Here is a 23,122-nt window from a genome sequence, read left to right as displayed (position 1 = left end):
TGGTGGTGGAAAAAACAAGATATAGATCAGTTCATTGTGATAAGTAGTGATAAAGTTATAGGCTAATGAATGGGAGGTGAAGATTGCTCGGATGCATAAAGTGAAAACGACCGGGGCTTAAGTGGTTAAAGAGAATTTGTACTGTCCGATTTGTACAAAAAAAAAAAAACATACCAATTGAGTCACTGTGATCTCCTGGATCCCTCTTTGCCATTTCCGCCCCTCCCCGCCGCGATCCTGGCTTCTAATTGCCAGATTTAGGCAGTGTTCACAGACAAAAAACATGGCCGCTAACCAGGAAGTGAGGTTTGTGTGTGAGATACATATACATATATATATATATATATATATATATATATATATATTTATTATGTTACAGTATACTACACTTTTTATTACATAGTGAATTATCTGCACTCCATTCTGGGATTCTCTCAGTTTCTCAGCATGTGACAGGCAGCTCCCTCAGCCTCACAAATTGCATCACAGTCAAGCTGAATTTGAGAGCAGAGACACTGTCTATGAGGAATAAACACAGCACATAGAGCGTTGAGGGGGCGTACATAACTTTGTAACTATTCATTACAACAGAGGCAGCTCATTACTCCCTGGGTCGACACAGTTTGACAAAGAAAAGAAGATTAGATATATTACAGAGACAGTGTAACTAGAAAAGGCTGCAGTAATCCAGACCACATTAGAACAGGTATAGGAACTTATAGGATAGAAGAAATAAGGCTGAAAATGTTGTTACAGAGTCCCTTTAAAGGTGGCCATACACTCGTTAGATTAGCAGCAGATAGATCATCAGATAGATTTCTGATCTATCTGATGTGTTTAGAACCATTTTTACTAGGAACAGATTTCCAATAGATTTCAGTATGAAATCTGTTGAAAATTGATCTGATGGCATTTTTTTGCCATCAGATTTCCATTAGGTCCAATGCAAACTGATAAGCCATCTCAACAGGTCGACCTAGATTTTCCAGCATGTCAGATCGATTGAAATCGTTCGAAATCGGCCGCAAATCAATCGATCAGCCAATCGATTTGCGATTGATCGGCCACTAATCGGCTGAGTGTATGGGCCCCTTAAGCCTACTTGTCACATATCTGATAAGATTAGCTGCATGCTTTTTTCACGAGTGTGATTCAGTCCCTTTCTAACAAGAAAGATCAGCAGGACTGTCAGGCAACTGATATTATTTAAAAGAAAATAAATATGGCAGCTTTCATAGGTCTCGCACCTCTGGTTCATTTTAAATGCTTTAATACACAATGAGCATGAAAGAGATTTAGATGTAGGACTGGCTACATAGTTAATCCCTCTCAGCCCACGAAGGATGTGGATTTGGTCAGGTGAGAAGCATGGACTTTGAACATATAAAATGAAATAAAAAGTAAGTTAAATAAATGAATATAGTGAAACTAATGTAAAAAAAATGGATACAGTGGAAATCTAAAGAATCAGGGAGAATACTGGTTTTATTATAAGAGCTTCTATTTCTATTTTAATAGTTTGTATGTTACTATGCAATTCCTGCATTGTTATGAAGGCTGCCCTGCGTCATTCACAAGATCAAACCTAGCAGGAAAGGGTATAGCAAAATGAATCCAATGTACAAGCTGTGATTGCTCATGAAGCACATAGGATTAAGTAAATGTTTACATAGTTGAGGGGGAGAGAAAACTGCCACCCATGTGTGGGATCTTCATAAACTGGTTGGCTTTCTATTTTTGTAAATACACAAAGTTACTGTCTATAGACACTGCACTGATGGAATTAGATTAGCCAGATGTGACAGCTTCAGATACAGCTGCAGGCTTTCAGCTGTTCAACCAAAGCAGGAGCACCAGGCAGGGGAGGTGCAAATGAAGACACAATTCATCATTATTTCCTGGGAAAAACAGCAACAGAACACTGGATAGTTACCACACAGGAAGGTTACAACCTATCCCAGGGCGCTATTCCTATCTGTCTCCTCAATGATAGATCTACCTTCTGAAGTCAAGAAATTTGTCTAACAGTGGCACGTACAAAAAAAAAAAAAATTCTTACAAGTGTAATTCAGGAATGGATAACTAACCGGAACCAGCAGGACTTGCTGTTCACCGCTATTGAAGGAGCACTTGCTGAAAATTATAACTTCACTGTGGCAAGCAGCCCCAGTTTTAGAAAACAGTGTAAGCTGTCGTGCATAAATTGACAATTTAGAATACTACCACTATAAGAACATATTGATATGCAGATTAAGGCTAAGTTCTCAGTGGGGACTGTGGTGTAACGTAATGGAAGCATCTTAACGCAATAGTAGTCTATGCAGCATTCAGAGTGCATCCAATGTGATGCAATCCAAAGGACTACAGTATCCCAACGCAACGCATGCAGTGCATTACCACATAACACACACGCCTTAACATTGGTAGTAAAGCATATTTATCATTGCTTCACTGAATGAGACAACAATCGCATAACGTGCAATGTGACTTTTCCAGTCCATTATGATTTTCCCAGCAGCTCCCACTGTGAATTTAGCCGAAGTCTAAAAGCTGCTCTGAGGACCCATTCACACTAGGGCGATTTGCGGCTGTTTACCGCAAATCGCCGAAGCACTAGTGCAATTGTAACTATATGGTAGTCATCTCACTGTCTCGATTGTTGGCGATCGCAGGCGTTTTGCAATTAGCGGCAAGCGCGTTGCATGTAGCATTTTTTTGGCGATTTGGGAGGGATCATATAGAAGCACTAATTGCGATCGCTCCAAGAACGCGTATTTGTCCAGTGATCACACGCTCAAAACGGTAGTGCTAAGCGCTACTGTTTTGCACTTCTTAATAAATGGGACCTCACAGAGCAGAAAACCACCATGAAAGGGTGTGTTTACACTATGCATGTTGCATTATACAGTTAAATATAATCGTATGGCAACGCTGCAATGGTGCCAAAATGGATCCATTCCATTGGTGCATTGGTATTCAATATCTGTTGACCTTTAGGCTGGTTTCACACCAGGACGTTGCGTTTTAGGGGATGTTGTGGTCGCATAACGTGCCCCTAACGCAACGCCTGGTGCTCCCTGCTTTGGACGTCAGAGTGAGCCGCGTTGTGCAGCTCACTCTGGCGTCCGTGATGCCGTGATGCGTACTCTTGTGCGCATGCGGCATCACGTGGTCCCGCCGGCCAATCGCTGCACAGAGCGGCCGCTCTAGGAAGTAAACACTGCACGTCACTGAGTGCAGTGAATATTAATTAGCCATGTGCCTGGCCGCTCTCCGCTCCTCCCCAACGTTACTGAGCATGTGCAAGCAATCTAACGCGGCTCTGCCGCTTAGAAAGTACTGCATGCAGTACGTTGTCTGGTGGCACAGCGTTACTATGTAACGCAACGTGGGCACTGTGAACAGCCCATTGATTTTTCATTGCTGTGCGGTGGGGTGCGTTACAGGCTGCTCTAACGTGCGCCTGTAACGTCCCACTGTGAAACCAGCCTTATACTACATGGAGGTGGTAAAATTGGCCAATCATAATTAAAAGTGTGTACCAGGCTTAAAGTGTACCTGAGATCAGGACACTAGGCATATTTATATTTACCTGGGCTTCCTCTAGCCCCATGACGTATGATTGCTCCTTCACCGTCCTCGCAAGACGCTCGGATGTCCTGGACTCGGCTCCAAAAGGCCTTTCAACTACAAGTCCAACCTCTCAGTTTAGGATTCCACGACTCTGACTCCTCTAATTTGCATATTACAATCGTGTTGATTGAAAGTATGTAACATACAGTGATGTGAAAAACTATTTGCCCCCTTCCTGATTTCTTATTCTTTTGCATGTTTGTCACACTTAAATGTTTCTGCTCATCAAAAACCGTTAACTATTAGTCAAAGATAACATAATTGAACACAAAATGCAGTTTTAAATGATGGTTTTTATTAAGTGAGCAAAAAAACTCAAAACCTACATGGCCCTCTGTGAAAAAGAAATTGCCCCCTGAACCTAATAACTGGTTGGGCCACCCTTAGCAGCAATAACTGCAATCAAGCATTTGCGATAACTTGCAACGAGTCTTTTACAGCGCTCTGGAGAAATTTTGGCCCACTCATCTTTGCAGAATTGTTGTAATTCAGCTTTATTTAAGGGTTTTCTAGCATGAACCGCCTTTTTAAAGGTCATGCCACAACATCTCAATAGGATTCAGGTCAGGACTTTGACTAGGCCACTCCAAAAAGTCTTCATTTTGTTTTTCTTCAGCTATTCAGAGGTGGATTTGCTGGTGTGTTTTGGGTCATTGTCCTGCTGCAGCACCCAAGATCGCTTCAGCTTGAGTTGACGAACAGATGGCCGGACATTCTCCTTCAGGATTTTTTGGTAGACAGTAGAAATCATGGTTCCATCTATCACAGCAAGCCTTCCAGGTCCTGAAGCAGCAAAACAACCCCAGACCATCACACTACCACCACCATATTTTACTGTTGGTATGATGTTCTTTTGCTGAAATGCTGTGTTACTTCTACGCCAGATGTAACAGGACACACACCTTCCAAAAAGTTCAACTTTTGTCTCGTCAGTCAACAAGGTATTTTCCCAAAAGTCTTGGCAATCATTGAGATGTTTTTTAGCAAAATTGAGACGTGCCTTAATGTTCTTTTTGCTTAAAAGTGGTTTGCGCCTTGGATATCTGCCATGCAGGCCGTTTTTGCCCAGTCTCTTTCTTATGGTGGAGTCGTGAACACTGACCTTAATTGAGGCAAGTGAGGCCTGAAGTTCTTTAGATGTTGTCCTGGGGTCTTTTGTGGCCTCTAGGATGAGTTTGCTCTGCGCTCTTGGGCTACTTTTGGTCGGCCGGCTACTCCTGGGAAGGTTCATCACTGTTCCATGTTTTTGCCATTTGTGGATAATGGCTCTCACTGTGGTTAGCTGGAGTCCCAAAGCATTAGAAATGGCGTTATAACCTTTACCAGACTGATAGATCTCAATTACTTTTGTTCTCATTTGTTCCTGAATTTCTTTGGAACTTGGCATGATGTCTAGCTTTTGGGGTGCTTTTGGTCTACTTCTCTGTCAGATAGCTACTATTTAAAGAGAATCTGTATTGTTAAAATCACACAAAAGTAAACATACCAGTGCGTTAGGGGACATCTCCTATTCCCCTCTGTCACAATTTCGCCGCTCCTCGCCGCATTAAAAGTGGTTAAAAACAGTTTTAAAAAGTTTGTTTATAAACAAACAAAATGGCCACCAAAACAGGAAGTAGGTTGATGTACAGTATGTCCACACATAGAAAATACATCCATACACAAGCAGGCTGTATACAGCCTTCCTTTTGAATCTCAAGAGATCATTTGTGTGTTTCTTTCCCCCTGTTCTCATGCACTGAGGTTTCAGGCTGCTTGTTTATTCCTGCAAACAGCTTTGCCCTTGTCTGTAATTGTTCACTATGTGAAAGCCCAGCCAGCTCAGAGGACGATTTATCCAGCTTGCAAAAGATAAGAGAGAAAAGAGAAGCTGCTCTAATCTAAATAACACACAGGCAGTGTGCATAGAGGGGCCTGGAAGGGGGAGTTCATAGCAGAACCACAACACTAAAGAACTTGGCAGCCTTCCAGACACAGGCTGACAAGTCTGACAAGAGAGAGATAAGTTGATTTATTACAGAGACCGTGATAGTATAAAGTGCTGCGGTAAGCTAGAACACATTAGAATAGCTTTTGGAACTTGTAGGATGATAAAAAACAGGATGCAATTTTTGTTACGGAGTCTCTTTAAGTGATTTCTTGATTGAAACAGGTGTGGCAGTAATCAGGCCTGGGGGTGACTACAGAAATTGAACTCAGGTGTGATACACCACAGTTAAGTTATATTTTTTAACAATCACTTTTTCACACAGGGCCATGTAGATTTGGAGTTTTTTTCTCACTAAATAATAAAAACCATCATTTAAAACTGCATTTTGTGTTCAATTATGTTATCTTTGACTAACAGTTAACGGTTTTTGATGAGCAGAAACATTTAAGTGTGACAAACATGCAAAAGAATAAGAAATCAGGAAGGGGGCAAATAGTTTTTCACACCACTGTAAAAGGCATCTCCTCACTGCCAATGTTTAGGAATTTCAAAGCAACGAGGACAACAGAAGTGAAAGGGATATGGAGGCTGCCAGTGGTGTAGCAATAGGCCCTGCAGCCCCTGCGCCGCTCGGGCCGTTTTGTGGGGGCTGGAGGGGTCGCAGCATGAGGGGAAAGCCTTGGCCACAGTCGGCGGGGAGAGGGGAAGTTCCCCCCCCTCTCCCTCACCTCGGGGCTCTCCCCTCTGCGCTCCACCCCTCCAGCTAGTTAGTGTGTGGGCAGCGGGCAGATACATACCTTCTTCCGTGCATTCCATCGCAGACTTCTCACTCTAGCGGCTGACGTCACTTCCGGAAGTGACGTCAGCCGCTAGAGCGAGAAGTCTGCGATGGAACGCACGGAAGAATGTATGTATCTGCACGCCGCTGCCCGCTGCCCACACACTGTAACTAGCTGGAGGGGAGCGCAGAAGGGAGAGCCCCGAGGTGAGGGAGAGAGGGGGGGGGGAACTTCCCCCCTCCCCGCCGAATGTGGCCAAGGCTTTCCCCTCATGCTGCCACCTTTCCAGCCCTCACAAAACGGCCACGAGCGGGCCCCAGGGGGGTTGGGGGGGCCCGCTCTGAAATTCTGCAGGGGGGCCCGGTGGGGCCTAGTTACACCCCTGGAGGCTGCCATATTATTTTCCATTTAAGCCATGCCAGTTGCCTGGCTATCCTGCTGATCTTCTGCCTCTAATACTTTTAGCCATAGGCACTGAACAAGCATATGAAGATCAGGTGTTTCTGACATTATTGTTAGATCTGACAAGATTAGCTGCATGCTTGCTTCTGGTGTCATTCAGACACTTCTGCAACCAAATAGGCCAGCAAAACTGCCAGGCAACTGGCATTGTTTAAAATTGCTCTGACACCGACTCCACAGCCATGTAGTTCACAGTGATCAGTTGCCCATACAATTCTATGGGCATGTTCATAGTAGTGTGTTGTAAAGGAATGCTTTATTCTAGCTCTCTGCATGCAGGCAGTCCAGTCTTCGGGCCAGTGCACACCTAAAACCTCTAGCAGATCCGCAAAACACTAGAGGTTTTTGAAGCAGATTATGGCCCAGTGCACACCAAAAACCTCTAGCAGATCTGCAAAACGCTAGAAGTTTTTGAACCAGATTTCCGGGCTGGGGCACACAGAGCGGCTTTTTGAGCGTGTTTGCACCCGCTTGCGGCTGCGGATATGCTAGGGTAATGTATTTCAATGGGGTGGGTCACACCAGAGCGGGAGGCATTTTGCTTAAACGCATACTCCCGGGGTGAGGCATTTTTTGGATTGCGGAGGCGTTTCTGCATCCAATGTAAAGTATAGGAAATACGCACACCGCTCTGAAACACGCCAGTTCAGAGCGGTTTTGCAGTCGTTTTTGTTACAGAAGCTGTTCAGTAACAGCTTTACTGTAACAATATCTGAATTCTGCTACACAAAAACCGCTACCCAAAACCGCAAAATGCTAGCTGAAACGATTCAGAAAAATAAGAAAAAGCGTTTCAAAATCTGCTAGCATTTTGCGGATCTGCTAGCGGGTTTTGAGGTGCCCCAGGCCTCAGAGAGATTCTAGACATGTGGTTAGAGAAGTTTTCTAAATATGTCTAGCGTTTTTTGGAGCGTTTTTGTGTAGCAGATTTCATATATTGTTACAGTAAAGCGGTTACTGAACAGCTTCTGTAACAAAAATACCTGGACAACCGCTCTGATCTTGCGTTTTTCAGAGCAGTTTTCCACTTTCCCATACTTTAACATTGAGGCAGAAACGCCTCAGAAATCTAAAAAATGCTGCAGCCCCCAAGTTTGCATTTGTGGAAAAAACGAACCTCTCTGGTGCATCATCCCATTCACTTTCATTAGCCAAGCGGTTTTCCCCCTGCAAACGTTTTAAAAAATGCTCCAGAACCGCTCTGGTGTGCACCAGCCCTTTCAGAGCAATTCTAGGCATGTTTAGGGATATTTTCTAAACATGCCTAGCATTTTTTGGAGCGTTTTTGTGTAGCAGATTTCATATATTGTTACAGTAAAGCTGTTACTGAACAGCTTCTGTAACAAAAACGCCTGGAAAACCGCTCTGATCTTGCGTTTTTCAGAGACGTTCTCCACTTTCCTATACTTTAACATTAAAGAGAGTCTGAAGCGAGAATAAATCTCGCTTCAGACCTCATAAATAGCAGGGGCATGTGTGCCTCTGCTAAAACGCCGCTATAGCGCGGCTTAACGGGGGTCCCTTCACCCCCAAATCCCCCTCGATACACCGGGGGAGCGCTTCCTGGTTGGGGCAGGGCTAACCGCCACAGCCCTGCCCCACGCGCGTCTGTCAGCGCGTATCTCCGCCTCTCCCCCGCCCCTCTCAGTCTTCCTTCACTGAGAGGGGCGGGGGAGAGGCGGCGATGCGCCGCTGACAGACGCGACTGGAGGCAGGGCTGCAGCCGTTAGCCCTGCCTCCAGGAAGAGACAGCCAGCGACTTTTTCTACGACACACTTTTGCGGGGGGTGGGTTGGGGGTGAAGGGACCCCCGTTTAGCCGCGGGATAGCGGCGTTTTAGCAGGGGCACATGTGCCCCTGCTATTTATGAGCTCTGAAGCGAGATTTATTCTCGCTTCAGAGTCTCTTTAAGGGCAGAAACGCCTCAGAAATCTGAAAAATGCTGCAGCCCCCCGAGTTTGCAGTTGTGGAAGAAACGAATCGCTCTGGTGTGCACCAGCCCTATATTGTAGTTCACACACATTTTAAGATGTGCATTATGCAACTGACCACTGTGAGGCCTCATTTACACCTAAAATAAAAATCAAAAACGCAAACGTTTTGCGTTTTTGTGTACTTTATTCTCCCCCTTCCGGCGCTCCACTGCTCGCTGCATTTCTGGTAAAAGCGTTTTTCTAAGCACTTTTCCAGAGCGGTTTTGTAATTCACGCCCTAATGCAAGTCAGGAAGTGAACTCTTTGACCCGGAAAAGAATAAATACAATAAATGTATTTTTTATCTCAATATTAATTTATCGCTCTTCCTATGCCTTCCAGTATAGTAAAAACGCCCTGAAAATGGTACAGGCACCGCTTTAATGAACGCACAGTGCCGAACCGTGCTGATATGAACCTTCTCATAGAGATTCATTGCACCAGCGTTTTGTGGGCGATTTAAAAAATCGCCAGTGCTTGACAAAAGGCTGAAAACGCCCCTTGTGTGAACGAGCACTAAATCCAGCCTAAACGCGCTCATACTTTTATAGATTACCACTCAAAGTGGCAAAAAGATTGCTCCCTTTTATCTAAATCGGACCAGAGAGGGGTCTATTCATGCCACACACTGCACAAATATATTTTCAATCTTATCCTACTAAAGAGATACATTTCAATGTTTTAGTGGCTTTGATTTATACAACATCAGCATATTCTGTGGTGCTCTACAAATAAATATTGTACAAGTAGGATATTTATATACATATGATTCACAAACATAGATTGCTCACACATACATGGACATCTCAGAAAGAAAAGAAAACTGACCCATATATATGGGCACTTACAAGGCTACCACAATTCAATCACTGTAAGCAGTTACTTGCCATTTTAGATTTGCACTTTCTAATAAAGTTCTCGCAGTTAAAAATCCTACAGATAAAAAAAAGCCGTGGGTGTTCTAAAACTGTTCTAAAGGAAAGAAAAAAAAAGTTCCCAAAAAGTGTCTTATCCAGGGTTAGGCTAATACGGAACGCAAATACTAAACTAAAGTCAGTCCAAAAATACACTGCACTGCATTCAGGCATTCCTAAGATGTGTTTCAGTACAGTATATACAGTGATCCATAAAGAGCAGCACAGCAGAAGCATGTTCCTTGGCAGTGCACTGGACTGGATGTTTATTGCAGTATCATATAGCACAGTGCATGGGGTCAAGCAGGACAAGAAGCTCTACCCTTCCAACTTCTCCTCTTTACAAGGGAGTTCCCTGTTCCCACCCCACTTCTAGTAATTTCCAATATTATACTGTGGGAAAGAATTTCTCCCCACGGCGCAGTAGTCACATAAAGCTGCTTACCCCTCACTCTGGGCTGATGATAACAGGAGGCTGCAGCTCTAGAAGATGCTGTGCTCGCCTCTCATAGATCCCGGGATGGCTCTGTCACAGCAAATCACAAGTGCTCACAACCTGGAAGGCTGTTGTAAAGCTATGGCAGGCAGCTTACAAGGGGACGTAATCAGGGGGTCCCTCCCACCCAGACAGCACAGCCTATGTTTTGACGTGTTATCCGGTTTTTTAGTAATTCGGCATCCCCAACGTCTCCACAGACGTGCACTCTCTTTGCGTGTACAAAGATTGATTGATGATGTTTACCCATTTCATACAGTAAATCCTTTATATTAAACTTCAAGGGGCCTGGCAAAGTAGCTTACGACCGGATATCAGAAGTTTACTTTATCAAGATTGGTTATATATTGTATATTCATACAGGTCTAGGGACAGAGATTACTATAGCCAGAGGTACTATATCAGAGTTTACTATAATTAGATTCTACTATAGTATGGGCATTTTCTGCAGAGCTTTACACATTACGCTGAGAAAGTTACTAAAGGTGGCCATACACTTATGGTGCCCATACATGGTATAACTTTTTCATTTTTTTCCCGATTAGATCATTTTGTTCGATTATTCAGTTAGATCGAATATAAAGATTTTTCCAGCATGTCCAATCGGACTTTTATTGAAAAAAATGGATAATAGTTTGTCTTTCTTAATCGAAAAAAAAAAGATTGTTTTCCACTTTCACTCAATTCGATTGTTTTGGTCAAATGAATGGGAAAATCGAACGTTTTTATTGTACCATGTATAGGCACTATTAGGTTGACCATATACTAAGGCCCGGTTCACACTTGCGTTGGAGTGGCAAACGGATGCGTGAAAATAGATCTGATCAGCTGTTGATCTGATCCGTTTTTGTTCCCCTGCTTATGTTCCATTTCTCCATATGCCCCCCAGACCTCCACCTCCAAAGTGTATTTTTCTATTTAGAACGGTCCGTTTCTTGACTAGTGTGAATAAACATTCCTTTTCCTATTGCCCCCAATGCAGCAATTCAGCTTCCGTTCCTCTGGGCTCAGCGCCGCGGTCCGGAAAAATTGGTGCTGCAGGAAACATTCAACGGATCGTGCAGAACGGTTCTGTTTGAAGGGACGGATGTGAATGGATCTATAGGTTAACATTGGATCCATTCATATCCGTTAGGACCCGTTCTGATCCAGCAATGGAATGTTTTTTAATGCCAGTGTGAACTGGGCCTAATAGATTTCCACCGTATGTGGCAAAATGATCAATTCTTCTCTGAAAAGAATCGATTCACAGGAAATTGACTCCTATCACACACTGCACATTGATATTCAATAGATTCCTGCAGGGAACCAATGCAGTGCAATGCTATGGGCTGTCGATCTACTGTTGCTACTGCCCTGTCCCCAACTGACCCACATCTTCCATCTTGGTGTGATCCACATCTCCCGTCTTATTCGATTCCAGAGGTGAGTCTATTGAAACTCAAGTGACTCAAAACCCGACGCCATTTCCCGCTTAACGAATCCGCCGAATCCCGACACTGCATCCCTGCGCAACCGCCGATCCCCCGCTCGTTCCGACCTCCCCGCGCCCCCTCCGCTCGCCTCTTGCATAGAGAAAAGCATTGGCTCACCTAACACCTGCCCTGGATTCCCTATCCAGGGCAGAGCGCAGAGCCGCAGACCTCTCGTTTCCTCCTCTGTTCCCTCTAGTAACCGCCCGGCGCTTCAGTGATGACGCGTTTGCAAAAGCCGACCACTAGGGGGAACAGAGGAGGAAGCAAGAGGTCTGCGGCTCTGCTCTGGATTCCCTTGTTAGGTGAGCCGATGCTTTTTTTTTCTATGTAGGGGGTGAGCAGAGGAGGCACACAGAGGGAGGGGTACCCTGGCTAGCTATACTCAAGGCGTCTATACCTAACTAGCTATATTGAATGCCCTTATACCTAGCTATACTCAAGGCGCCTATACCTAACTAGCTATACTGAAGAGTACATTTTAAATCGGCGCCGGTAGACTTGGGCGCAGGATACAGCGGTATATAGCTGATCCTGCTTCTGCACAAGTCCGGGCCGATTTAATTACTATTCCCTCTCCAGGCCGCCATGTATAGTGGGGGAATGAAATAATTCGGCTTCCAGCGATTGCTGGAGGCCGAATTATTATGTTTTTAAGCAACCTCGGCTCCGTCTTCTGACGGAGCCGACGTTACTCACTGAGCGCTTCAATAGGAATGATACCTATTGAAGTCTATGGAGGCGCCGGCTGCGCCCAAATCTAGCAGCGCTGAAAAGCACTGCTCCGATACTGAATGCCCTTATACCTAGCTATACTGAATGCCCCTATACCTAACTAGCTATACTGAATGCCCTTATACCTAGCTATACTGAAAGCCCCTATACCTAACTAGCTATACTGAGGACCCCTATACCTAACTAGCTATACTGAATGCCCTTATACCTAGCTATACTGAATGCCCCTATACCTAACTAGCTATACTGAATGCCCTTATACCTAGCTATACTGAATGCCCCTATACCTAACTAGCTATACTGAATGCCCTTATACCTAGCTATACTGAATGCCCCTATACCTAACTAGCTATACTGAGGACCCCTATACCTAACTAGCTATACTGAATGCCCTTATACCTACCTATACTGAATGCCCCTATACCTAACTAGCTATACTGAATGCCCTTATACCTAGCTATACTGAAAGCCCGTATACCTAACTAGCTATACTGAGGACCCCTATACCTAACTAGCTATACTGAATCCCCTTATACCTAGCTATACTGAATGCCCCTATACCTAACTAGCTTTACTGAGGGCCCCTATACCTAACTAGCTATACTGAATGCCCCTATACCTAACTAGCTATACTGGGGGCCCCTACAACTAACTAGCTATACTGAATGCCCTTATACCTAGCTATACTGAATGCCCCTATACCGAACTAGCTATACTGGGAGCCCCTATAACTAACTAGCTATACTGAAGGCCCTTATACCTACCTATACTAATTGCCCTTATACCTAACTAGCTATACTGAAGGCCCTTATACCTACCTATACTAATTGCCCCTATACCTAACTAGCTATACTGAATGCCCTTATACCTAGCTATACTGAATGCCCCTATACCTAACTAGCTATACTGAGGGCCCCTATACCTAACTAGCTATACTGAATGCCCTTATACCTAGCTATACTGAATGCCCCTATACCTAACTAGCTATACTGAGGGCCCCTATAACTAACTAGCTATACTGAATGCCCTTATACCTAGCTATACTGAATGCCCCTATACCTAACTAGCTATACTGAAGGCCCTTATACCTAGCTATACTGAATGCCCCTATACCTAACTAGCTATACTGAATGCCCCTATACCTAACTAGCTATACTGAATGCCCTTATACCTAGCTATACTGAATGCCCCTATACCTAACTAGCTATACTGAAGGCCTTTATACCTAGCTATACTGAATGCCCCTATACCTAGCTCGCTATACTGAGGGCCCCCATACCTAACTAACTTTACAGAAGGCCCCTATACCTTACTAGCTATACTAAAGGCCCCTATGCCTTGCTAGCTATATTAAAGGCATCTATACCTAACTAGCTATACTGAAGGCACCTATACCTAACTAGCTATACTGAAGGCACCTATACCTAACTAGCTATATTGAAGGCACCTATACCTAGCTAGCTATACTGAAGGCACCTAAGCCTAGCTAGCTACACTGAAGGCACCTAAGCCTAGCTAGCTATACTGAAGGCGCCTAAGCCTAGCTAGCTATACTGAAGGCACCCATGCCTAGCTAGCTATATTGAAGGCACCTATGCCTAGCTAGCTATACTTAAGGCACCTATACCTAGCTAGCTATACTGAAGGCACCTATGCCTAGCTAGCTATACTGAAGGCACCTATGCCTAGCTAGCTATACTGCAGGCACCTATACCTAGCTAGCTATACTGCAGGCACCTATACCTAGCTAGCTATACTGCAGGCACCTATACCTAGCTAGCTATACTGCAGGCACCTTTACCTAGCTACCTATACTGTGAGCACCTAGCCTGCCTACCTATACTGTTGGCAACTATTCTACGGATCGCACAATTCTTATCTGCAGGATTCGTTAGATTCGAGATTCGAAAGGTTCGATATATTCGAGAACCTTTTTAGATTCGAATTCGGATTCGAAGAAATTGTGGATTCGTCCCATCCCTAATAGTATGGAAAGATGTAACTCTGCTAGTGGTTGCGCCCGGCTAACGGAAAAGAACCCAAAATTTTGCTCATCACTACACTTGATAATTATCCCCATAAATATACACTTCTCATGCACTCATTCAAACCCATGAGGCTGGATACATACTATGCACCATACTATGCACTGTGCTGACACATATGAACATATCTGCATTGTAAGTGACCACTTATCCTAAAGTACATTCTAGTGCATTTAATATAAATTTTTGCTCAGGGTCTCAAGTATTTTCTGATTGAAATGGATGGATGTCTGTCCTTTTTTCAATCCAAAAATCAATGCACATATAATCTGAAATCCTTAAAGAGGAACTCCAGTGAAAATAATGTAATAAAAAAGTGCTTAATTTTTACAATAATTATGTATAAATGATTTAGTCAGTGTTTGCCCATTGTAAAAACTTTTAAATCCCTGATTTACATTCTGACATTTATTACATGGTGCCATTTTTACCGTTGGCAGGTGATGTAGCTGCTGCATGCTTTTTTGGCAGTTGGAAACAGCTGTAAACAGCTATTTCCCACAATGCAGCAAGGTTCACAGGAAACTGCCAAGGTTACGTACTCACAATTTCTTTGTGGGAGAGGTTTCCCCACAATATCAGCCATACAGCGACCCCTGATGGTCTGTTTGTGAAAAGGAATAGATTTCTCATGTAAAAGGGGGGTATCAGCTACTGATAGGGATAAAGTTCAATTCTTGGTCGGAGTTTCTCTTTAAACATAGTCAATATTAGTTTGTTATGAACTGCAACTCGACAAAGAAGAAGAACTCGACCCATTGCCTCAACTGTCCTTATTTTATCCTGTGTTTCTGGCTGGAAAAAAAGGGATTTTAGAAAATGATTCCCCTCACTACAGTGTTGCTGTTGCATTAGATACAGGATCTAGGATACAAGGGAATAAACGAGCAGCACAAGGTGTGCACATGCGCAGAAGTTCTTCTCCTATAGCGAAATGATGAACATGCACATCATGAGGGGAGCCGGGGATGCCATGTTCTCACACGGCTGCCCAGCCTTCTCCTCATGTAGCCCGTGCTGAGAGTCACGGCTCTCATGTATTCTGCAGATACGTGTCACTCCTCATTGCTACATATGCACACGTGTGTGGAGTGGTGGGCTTGCCTCCCATTCCTCTGTTGTGCTGCCAACTGCATAAACTAATTATTGCGAGTCCCAGCCTGGAGAGATCCTGTACTGCACTCTGAATATGTACGTGTGTGATGCTCGTACTGCCTAGAATGCTGTTTCCACTAACCAGGTTCACACAGTGAACCTTGTGCTGCTGTTCCTTGCCACAGCAGGAACGCAACGGATTGGGAAAGGGTCACTGCACCTTATCCACACACTGCGTCCTATACAGTTAGTGCAGCATATAGTCAATGAAAAGTATGCTTCACTGTAACGGTCTATTGTACGTGTTCTGCAGCAATTGCATGCAGTGCATTATATACAATATATATATTACAATGCACCAGTCGCACTCTGAACTTTACATCGGTGGTGCAATTGTAGTGCTGCACAGGGCCGGGCCGAGGCATAGCCTGGAGAGGCTCCAGCCTCAGGGCGCAGTGTAGGAGGGGGACGCAGAATTCATTCAGCTGTCATTCCTAATTGTGTTTGAAGCAGAAAGAAATAAGAAAAGGGGATACATAGCAGTGACTGCAAGCCAGATAACTAGAGATTAAGGTGTTGGGGAGGTTGTGGGCCCTGTGGCACCTCTTAGTCTAATAGCAATCAGTGTGTGATAGCTGGGGTGGCAGGGTTGGAGGGGCGCACTTTGATGTCTCAGCCTTGGGTGCTGGAGGACCTTGTCCCGGCTCTGGTGCTGCAAGCTGTGTTACAATGTGGCCAATATGCCGCACCGCAACACGCCACTGGCGTAGCAATAGGGGTTGCTGAGGTTGCAACTGCACCAGGACCCTTGGGTCAGAGGGGCCCACCCACAACTGCAGTATTAGCGCTCAATTGGTCCTATGCTGGTAATAATCTATAGATACTTTGAATAGCAGTAACTGCTTCTCATCCCCTTCTGGCACCTCTGACACCGGGGTGGTCCTTGGCAGGTTTTGTTGCACTGTAGCAATTGTTATGTATAGAGTCCTTTAGGGGCCCAACTTTAAAACTCCCACCGGGGCCCATAGCTCCTTAGTTACGTCACTGGTTATGCACACTGCAATGCCCCAACTAGGCATCGTGCAAAATCAAGAACCATCCAATCAAAATATAGAAGTATGACAAACCTAAAAGTGGCCACACCATGCAATTTTTTCAATATCTGTTCAATTCAAGAATTGTAATGAATTTTTCTGACTGATTGTAACTTTTCAAAAATCTGACCAATGTACCACACACGTGTTCACTTTTCCCCAATTATGTTAAAATGATTGGAAACTCTGAGAGAATTGCTAGGATGTGTATATTAATAAATTGGCAACCTAAAGGTGGCCATACAAAGTACAATTTTTCATTTTTTTTCGATTAGATAATTTAGTACGATTATTCCGTTAGATCGAATATAAAGATTTTTCCAGCATGTCCGATCAGCTTTTTCTCGAAAAAAAACAGGATAATCGTTCGAATTTCTTGATCGAAAAAAAATATTTTCAACTTTCATTCGATTCGATCATTTAGATTGAATAAACAAGAAAATTGAACATTTTTATTGTATCATGTATGGGCACCATAACACACACCATCCAATCTTTAGAAAAATTGAAAAAAAAATTTCCAGCATTCCGGATCAATAAGAATCAAAAAGAAAAAAAAACGGAAAATCCAAATACAGATGATTTTTCAGTCAAATTAAAAAAAAGCTTTTGATTTTTTCGGGAGATCCGATCATATTTCTCGAATTGCCGTAAAATTGGATTCTGTTATTGTAGTTTTATCCTAGTGCTGTAACTACCACTTTATTGTTAATGGTGAAGCTCCACCCTCTGTAGCCGAACACCAAGTGTCATAAATTTGTTCCCCAGCTCTCGGCTATACCACAGCCAGGCGGCCATTGTTAATGCTGAAGCTTCGTCCCCTGTTACCAAACTATGGGCTCCGTTAACTTGCTATACTATATGTAGCCCAGTGCTTATTCTTATTCCTGAAGCTCCACCCCCTATAGCTGAACCCAGACACAGAAATTATACTCCCCATGCAATCACCACTACTCTAGCCCAAATTACTGCTAATTGCATGGCAGCCTTTGGCAATGCCCAAGCGCAGGATGCACTAATTTTACCTGCTTTGGGCAGAGATGCCAAAGTGTTTCCACCAACCCATGAGACTTGATTACTTGTTCAGGCTTTAAAGTGGACCCGAGATAAACTTTTATGCTGGGCATACACGGCTTGACTGCTCCTTATCAATCGAGCCGCTGATGGATGGGTTGATAATTTTCGACGTGTCCGATCCCCGCGGGCGGACAATGGGCAAAAACGAAGAGCAGATAAGGAATTGCCCGCGGGGACGAGCGTGAATTGATCCGCGCGGACGAGCGGGGAGGCGCTGGCATTGAGCCAGCGTATGCCCAGCATTACTCATTGCATAATTGTGTTCCTTTCCTATTGTTTATAAGGCATTCCTCAAGCCAAATACTTTTTTGTTTTTGTTTTAATACTCTAATTCCCTATAAACTAAAAAAGCCCCACCCACAGTTTTTCAGAGAGCCTTGGCAGTAGCAAGGGCTCATGGGAGCTCAGTCTGGGCAGGAGGAGGGGGGGTAGTGGCTGTATGGTGTAATGGTTAAGGACTCTGCCTCTGACACCGGAGACCAGGGTTCGAATCTCGGCTCTGCCTGTTCAGTAAGCCAGCACCTATTCAGTAGGAGACCTTAGGCAAGTTTCCCTAACACTGCTACTGCACTAGCATGCCCTAGTGGTTGCAGCTCTGGCGCTTTGAGTCCGTCAGGAGAAAAGCGCGATATAAATGTTATTTGTCTTGTCTTTGTCTTATTACTAGCCAGAGATTTCAGAGACAGAGGGGAGGAGGGAGGAGAAGGGGGGATTAGGTTTTTTTTCAGTCTGAGTGATGATGGTGCAGATAAGCCTGCCTTTGTGTAATGTTTACAAACAAAATGGCTGCTGCCATTGTATCACAGGAAGAAATAATCATATTCTATTAAAGCTGTTTGCAGATAGATATGCTGTGTAAACTATCTAAACTTTAGATAAGATATATAGACAAGTTAGTTGTTATAGTTAGTTTTTCATCTCGGATCCGCTTTAAGTTCCCTTTAACCACCTGCATCCATGTGTGCCACCCCCATCCCCCCAACACCGTAGTGTGGATGTGCAGGGCCTCGGGCAAGTGAGCATGCACCAGTGCCAATTGTGTACACGGAGTGTGGTATGTGACCACCTAGCGCCAGTTAATGGAAGGGGCATAATTACTAGTAAAAAATATAGTTTAAAGCCCACGTTCACATTTTGTGAATTGCAGATAGACTACTTTTGCTTTATTCACTTTGTATTTCCTGACTTGCTGATGTTGAGGAACTTGCGGTACTTTAAAGGGGTTCTTTCGCGAAAAAAGTAGGCAGTTAAAAAATGTGACAGATGACAGATTTTGAGCCAGTCCATCTTTTTAAGGGGGATTCTCAGGGCTTTCTTTGTTTTCAACAGCATTTCCTGAACAACAGTTTAACTGCCAAACTAGCAAGATACCAGCTGGCCTGCCTAATCAATTGCACACTATTATGTCAGTTAGAGTTTGCAACTGTTGTTCAGGAAATGCTGTTGAAAACAAAGAAAGCCCTGAGAATCCCCCTTAAAAAGATGGACTGGCCCAAAACCTGTCATCTGTCACATTTTTTAACTGCCTACTTTTTTCGCGAAATAACCCCTTTAAACACTTCCCCTCCCCCGGGACGAGTAACTACGTCCTTGCAAAACTTCATATCTCCTTGCAGGGATGTAGCTACTAAGTCCCTCGCCGCCGCGCACTTCTGCTCGCCCCCTCCCCCCCACGTGCTCCTGCACTCGTTACTGCCGCCATTAGCTGGAGGATCAATGAATGAGAACACAGTTCCCATTGATTGTTTTAAGTCCCTGTGTGAATGACTGCCGCCACCCATGAGACGGCACCGTCATTCACAAAAGCCGATACTTACAAGTACAGGCATTGCTTTCTGTTTGTGTAGTAATACTACGTATAGGGAAGTTGTGTGCGAGGACATCTTGTGGCCAAATAGTAAAACTACATCTAAAAACTTTTTTTTTTTACTAACATACTTTTTTACATGAAGGCTGTATTCACAGTGGGACGTTGTGTTTTTCAATACGCAACATGTCTGCGTTAAGAGGTAACGTACTGCAAGCAGTGAGTTACCACAACGCAACATTTTTTTAATGCGACTTTAATGTCGCACTGTGAACTATAAATAGGATTAGCATTGCAGTACGGTAAGCTGCGTTATAAGACTTTATAACGTGTGACCATAACGTCCCACTGTGAATGCGACCTTAAAATTAACCCCTTACCTTCCACACTCCCAAATAGTTCCACAAAAAAAAGTTTGTTTTATATATATATATATATATATATATATATATATATATATATATATATATATATATATATACATATATATATATATATATACATACAATTAAAAAAATACATAGTTACCTTAGGGACTGCACTTTTTTAATATGTATGTCAAGAGGGTATATTATTACTACTACTTTATAAATTGTGGACTGAAAAAATGCACCTTCATTTCCAAATAAAATATTGGAGCCAGTCATTGTACTAGGGAAAATTTTTAAACGTTGCAATAACTAAGACAAATGTGCAAATAAAATGTGTGGGTTTTAACTATGGTAGTATTTATTATTTTAAAACTATTATGCCTGAAAACTGAGAAGTAATGAATTTTTTCATTTTTTTCTGTTAAAACACATTTAGAACAAAATAATTCTTAGCAAAAATAACCCCCAAAGAAAACCTAATTGGTGGCGAAAAAAACAAGATGTAGATTGTTTAGTTGTGATAAGTAGAATTAAAGTTATAGGTGAATGAATGGAAGGAGCGCAGACAGGTGAAAATTTCTCTGTTTTTTTAAGGGGTAAAACCCTTTGAGGTGAAGTGGTTAAGTTATATATATATACTAGCTGATTGCCCGGCGTTGCCCGGGTATGTATTTGGCTGGTGTTGGCTCCACCTACTTTTTCTAACCCTAACACACAATTACTCACTGACCAAGTTTGTGAGCTTTGCATTGTTTGGCACCAATAATTTGCATTGAAATGAAACAAATCTAATTGGCTGTGTGTGGCTCCACCCCCTTTTCTGAATTTGAACCCCAGTCACCCAATAACCAACTGTACCAGGTTTGAGGCCTGTGCCATTAACAGTGCAAGAATCGTAGCAATTAAATATTCCCCTTGAAAAGCAATAGGTGAAGTTTGATTCACTTTTGTAGGCTCCACCCACTTTTCTGAATATTAATCCCAGTCACCCAGTGACCAACTGTGCAACGTTTAAAAACCCTGCCATTAACAGAATTGCTGCAGTTTACATTTTCCCAGTGAAATTTGTATTTGTCTCCAGCCACTGATGACCCGGCGTTGCCTGTGTATGTATTTGACTGGTGTTGGCTCCGCCCACTTTCTAACCCTAACACACAAACACTCAATGACCAAGTTTGTGAGCTTTGGGGTCCTTGGCATCAATTTGTATATTCCCATAGAAATTAAACAAATCAGATAGGCTGTTTGTGGCTCCACCCCTCTCCAGCATTTGAACCCCAGTCACCCAATGACCAACTGTAGCAGGTTTGAGGCATCTGCTATTAACAGTGTAAAAATGGCAGCAATTTAAATATTCCACTTGAAAATCAACAGGTGAATTTTGATTGGCTATTATAGGCTCCACCCACTTCCCTGAATATTAATCTCAGTCACTCAGTGACCATCAGGGCAAAGATTGGGAACCCTGAAATAAACAGTGTAAGAATGGCTACAGTTTACACTTTCCCAGTGAAATTTGTTTTTGGCTCCGCCCACTTTTTGTAACCTGGACACAAAGTCACTACTCAATGCCCAAGTTTGTGAGTTTTGGGGTCCTTGGCATCAATAATTTGTATTTTCCCATGAAATGAAACAAATCTGATTAACTGTTTGTGGTTCTGTCCCTTTTCTGAATTTGAACCTCAGTGACCCAATGACCAACTGTACCAGGTTTGAGGCTTGTGCCATTAACAGTACAAGAATGACAGCAATTTTAATATTCTCCAGAAAAGGCTCCACCCACTTTTCTGAATATGAATCCCAGTCACCCAGTAACCAGCTATGCTAAGTTTGAGAACCCTGCCATTAACAGTGAAGAAGGGCTGCAGTATACAATTTCCCAGAAAAATCTGTTTTTAACTCCACCCACTTTTTGTAACCTTGACACACAGTCACTACTCAATGACCAAGTTTGTGAGTTTTTGGGTTCCTGGCATCAAATTGTGCTAATGGAAGCAATTTATCCAGCAAAGAAATCTGGCTGTTTTTGGCTCCGCCCCTTTACTGAATTTGAACCCCAAACACTTAACGCCCGACTGTAGCAGGTTTGAGGCCTCTGCCATTAACAGTGTGAGAATGGCTGCAGTTTCAATATTCCCCTTGAAAATCAATAGGTGAATTTTGATTGGCTCTTGTAGGCTCCACCTACTTTTCCAAATATTAATCCTAGTCACCCAGTGACCAACTGTGTGAAGTTTGAGAACCCTGCCATTAACAGTGTAAGAAAAGCTGCAGTTTGCATTTCCCCATGTAAAAAGTTAGTTGTTTTTGTCTCCGCCCACTATTTCTAATCTTGACATACAGTCACTTAATGACCAAGTTTATGAGCTTTGGGGTGTTTGGCATCAATAAGTTGCATTTTATCATTGAAATTAAACAAATCTGATTGGCTGTTTTTGGCCCGCTACCTTCAGAATTTAAACCCCAGTCTCCCAGTGAATGACTGTACCAGATTTGAGGCCTCTGCCATTAAGAGTGCATGAATGGCAGCAATGTAAATATTCACCTTGAAAATCAAAAGGTAAATTTTGATTGGCTGCTGTAGGCTCCACCCACTTTTCTGAATATTAGTCCCAGTCACCCAGTGGCCAACTGTGTCACGTTTGAGAACCCTGCCAATAACAGAATGGCTGAAATCAATCTAACAAATCTGATTGGCTGTTTGTGGCTCCACCCCTTTAGTGAATTTGGACCCCAGTCACCCAATGACTGACTGTATCAGGTTTGAGGCCTCTGCCACTAACAGTGTAAGAATGGTAGCAATGTGAATATTCCCCTTGAAAATCAATAGGTACATTTTGATTGGCTGTTGTAGGCTCCACCCACATTTCTGAATATTCATCCCAGTCACCCAGTGGCCAATTGTGTAAAGTTTGGGAACCCTGCAATGTAAAAAATGAAGTTGTTGGCACCGCCCACTTTTTCTAACCTTGACATACAGTCACTCAATCATCAAATTTATCAGCTTTGGGGTCCTTGGTATCAATACTTTGTATATTCCCATTGAAAAACAAACAAATCTGGCTGTTTGTGGCTCCGCCTCCTTCCTGAATTTGGACCTTAGTCACCCAGTGACCAACTGTACCAGGTTTGAGGCATCTGCTATTACCAGTATAAGAGAATGGTAGCAGATGAAACATTCCCTTTGAAAATCAAAAGGTGAATTTTTATTGGCTGTTGTAGGCTCCACCCACCTTCCA

The 23,122-nt window shown here is 43.3% G+C and overlaps 1 protein-coding gene across 10 annotated transcripts in view; it reads right to left on the bottom strand.

Annotated features, from left to right (window-relative positions):
- P4HA2 (prolyl 4-hydroxylase subunit alpha 2) overlaps window positions 1-23,122 on the bottom strand; it is a 634,411-nt gene that overhangs the window by 124,669 nt on the left and 486,620 nt on the right. Inside the window, exon 1 of one of the 10 annotated variants that reach the window (XM_068277448.1) lies at window positions 10,137-10,295. The exons of 8 other annotated variants lie outside the window; for them this stretch is intronic. The gene's annotated coding sequence lies outside the window, so the exon portion shown is untranslated. Of the gene's footprint in view, window positions 1-10,136; window positions 10,296-23,122 lie in introns of those variants that run through there. One more of the 10 variants, XM_068277454.1, reaches the window with a different exon arrangement.

This window comes from Hyperolius riggenbachi, chromosome 3 (genome assembly GCF_040937935.1).
Source record: "Hyperolius riggenbachi isolate aHypRig1 chromosome 3, aHypRig1.pri, whole genome shotgun sequence".
NCBI classification, from domain to species: Eukaryota; Metazoa; Chordata; class Amphibia; order Anura; family Hyperoliidae; genus Hyperolius; species Hyperolius riggenbachi.
The sequence above is the reverse complement of the archived record's forward strand: the minus strand, read 5'-3'. Positions and strand labels throughout refer to the sequence as shown.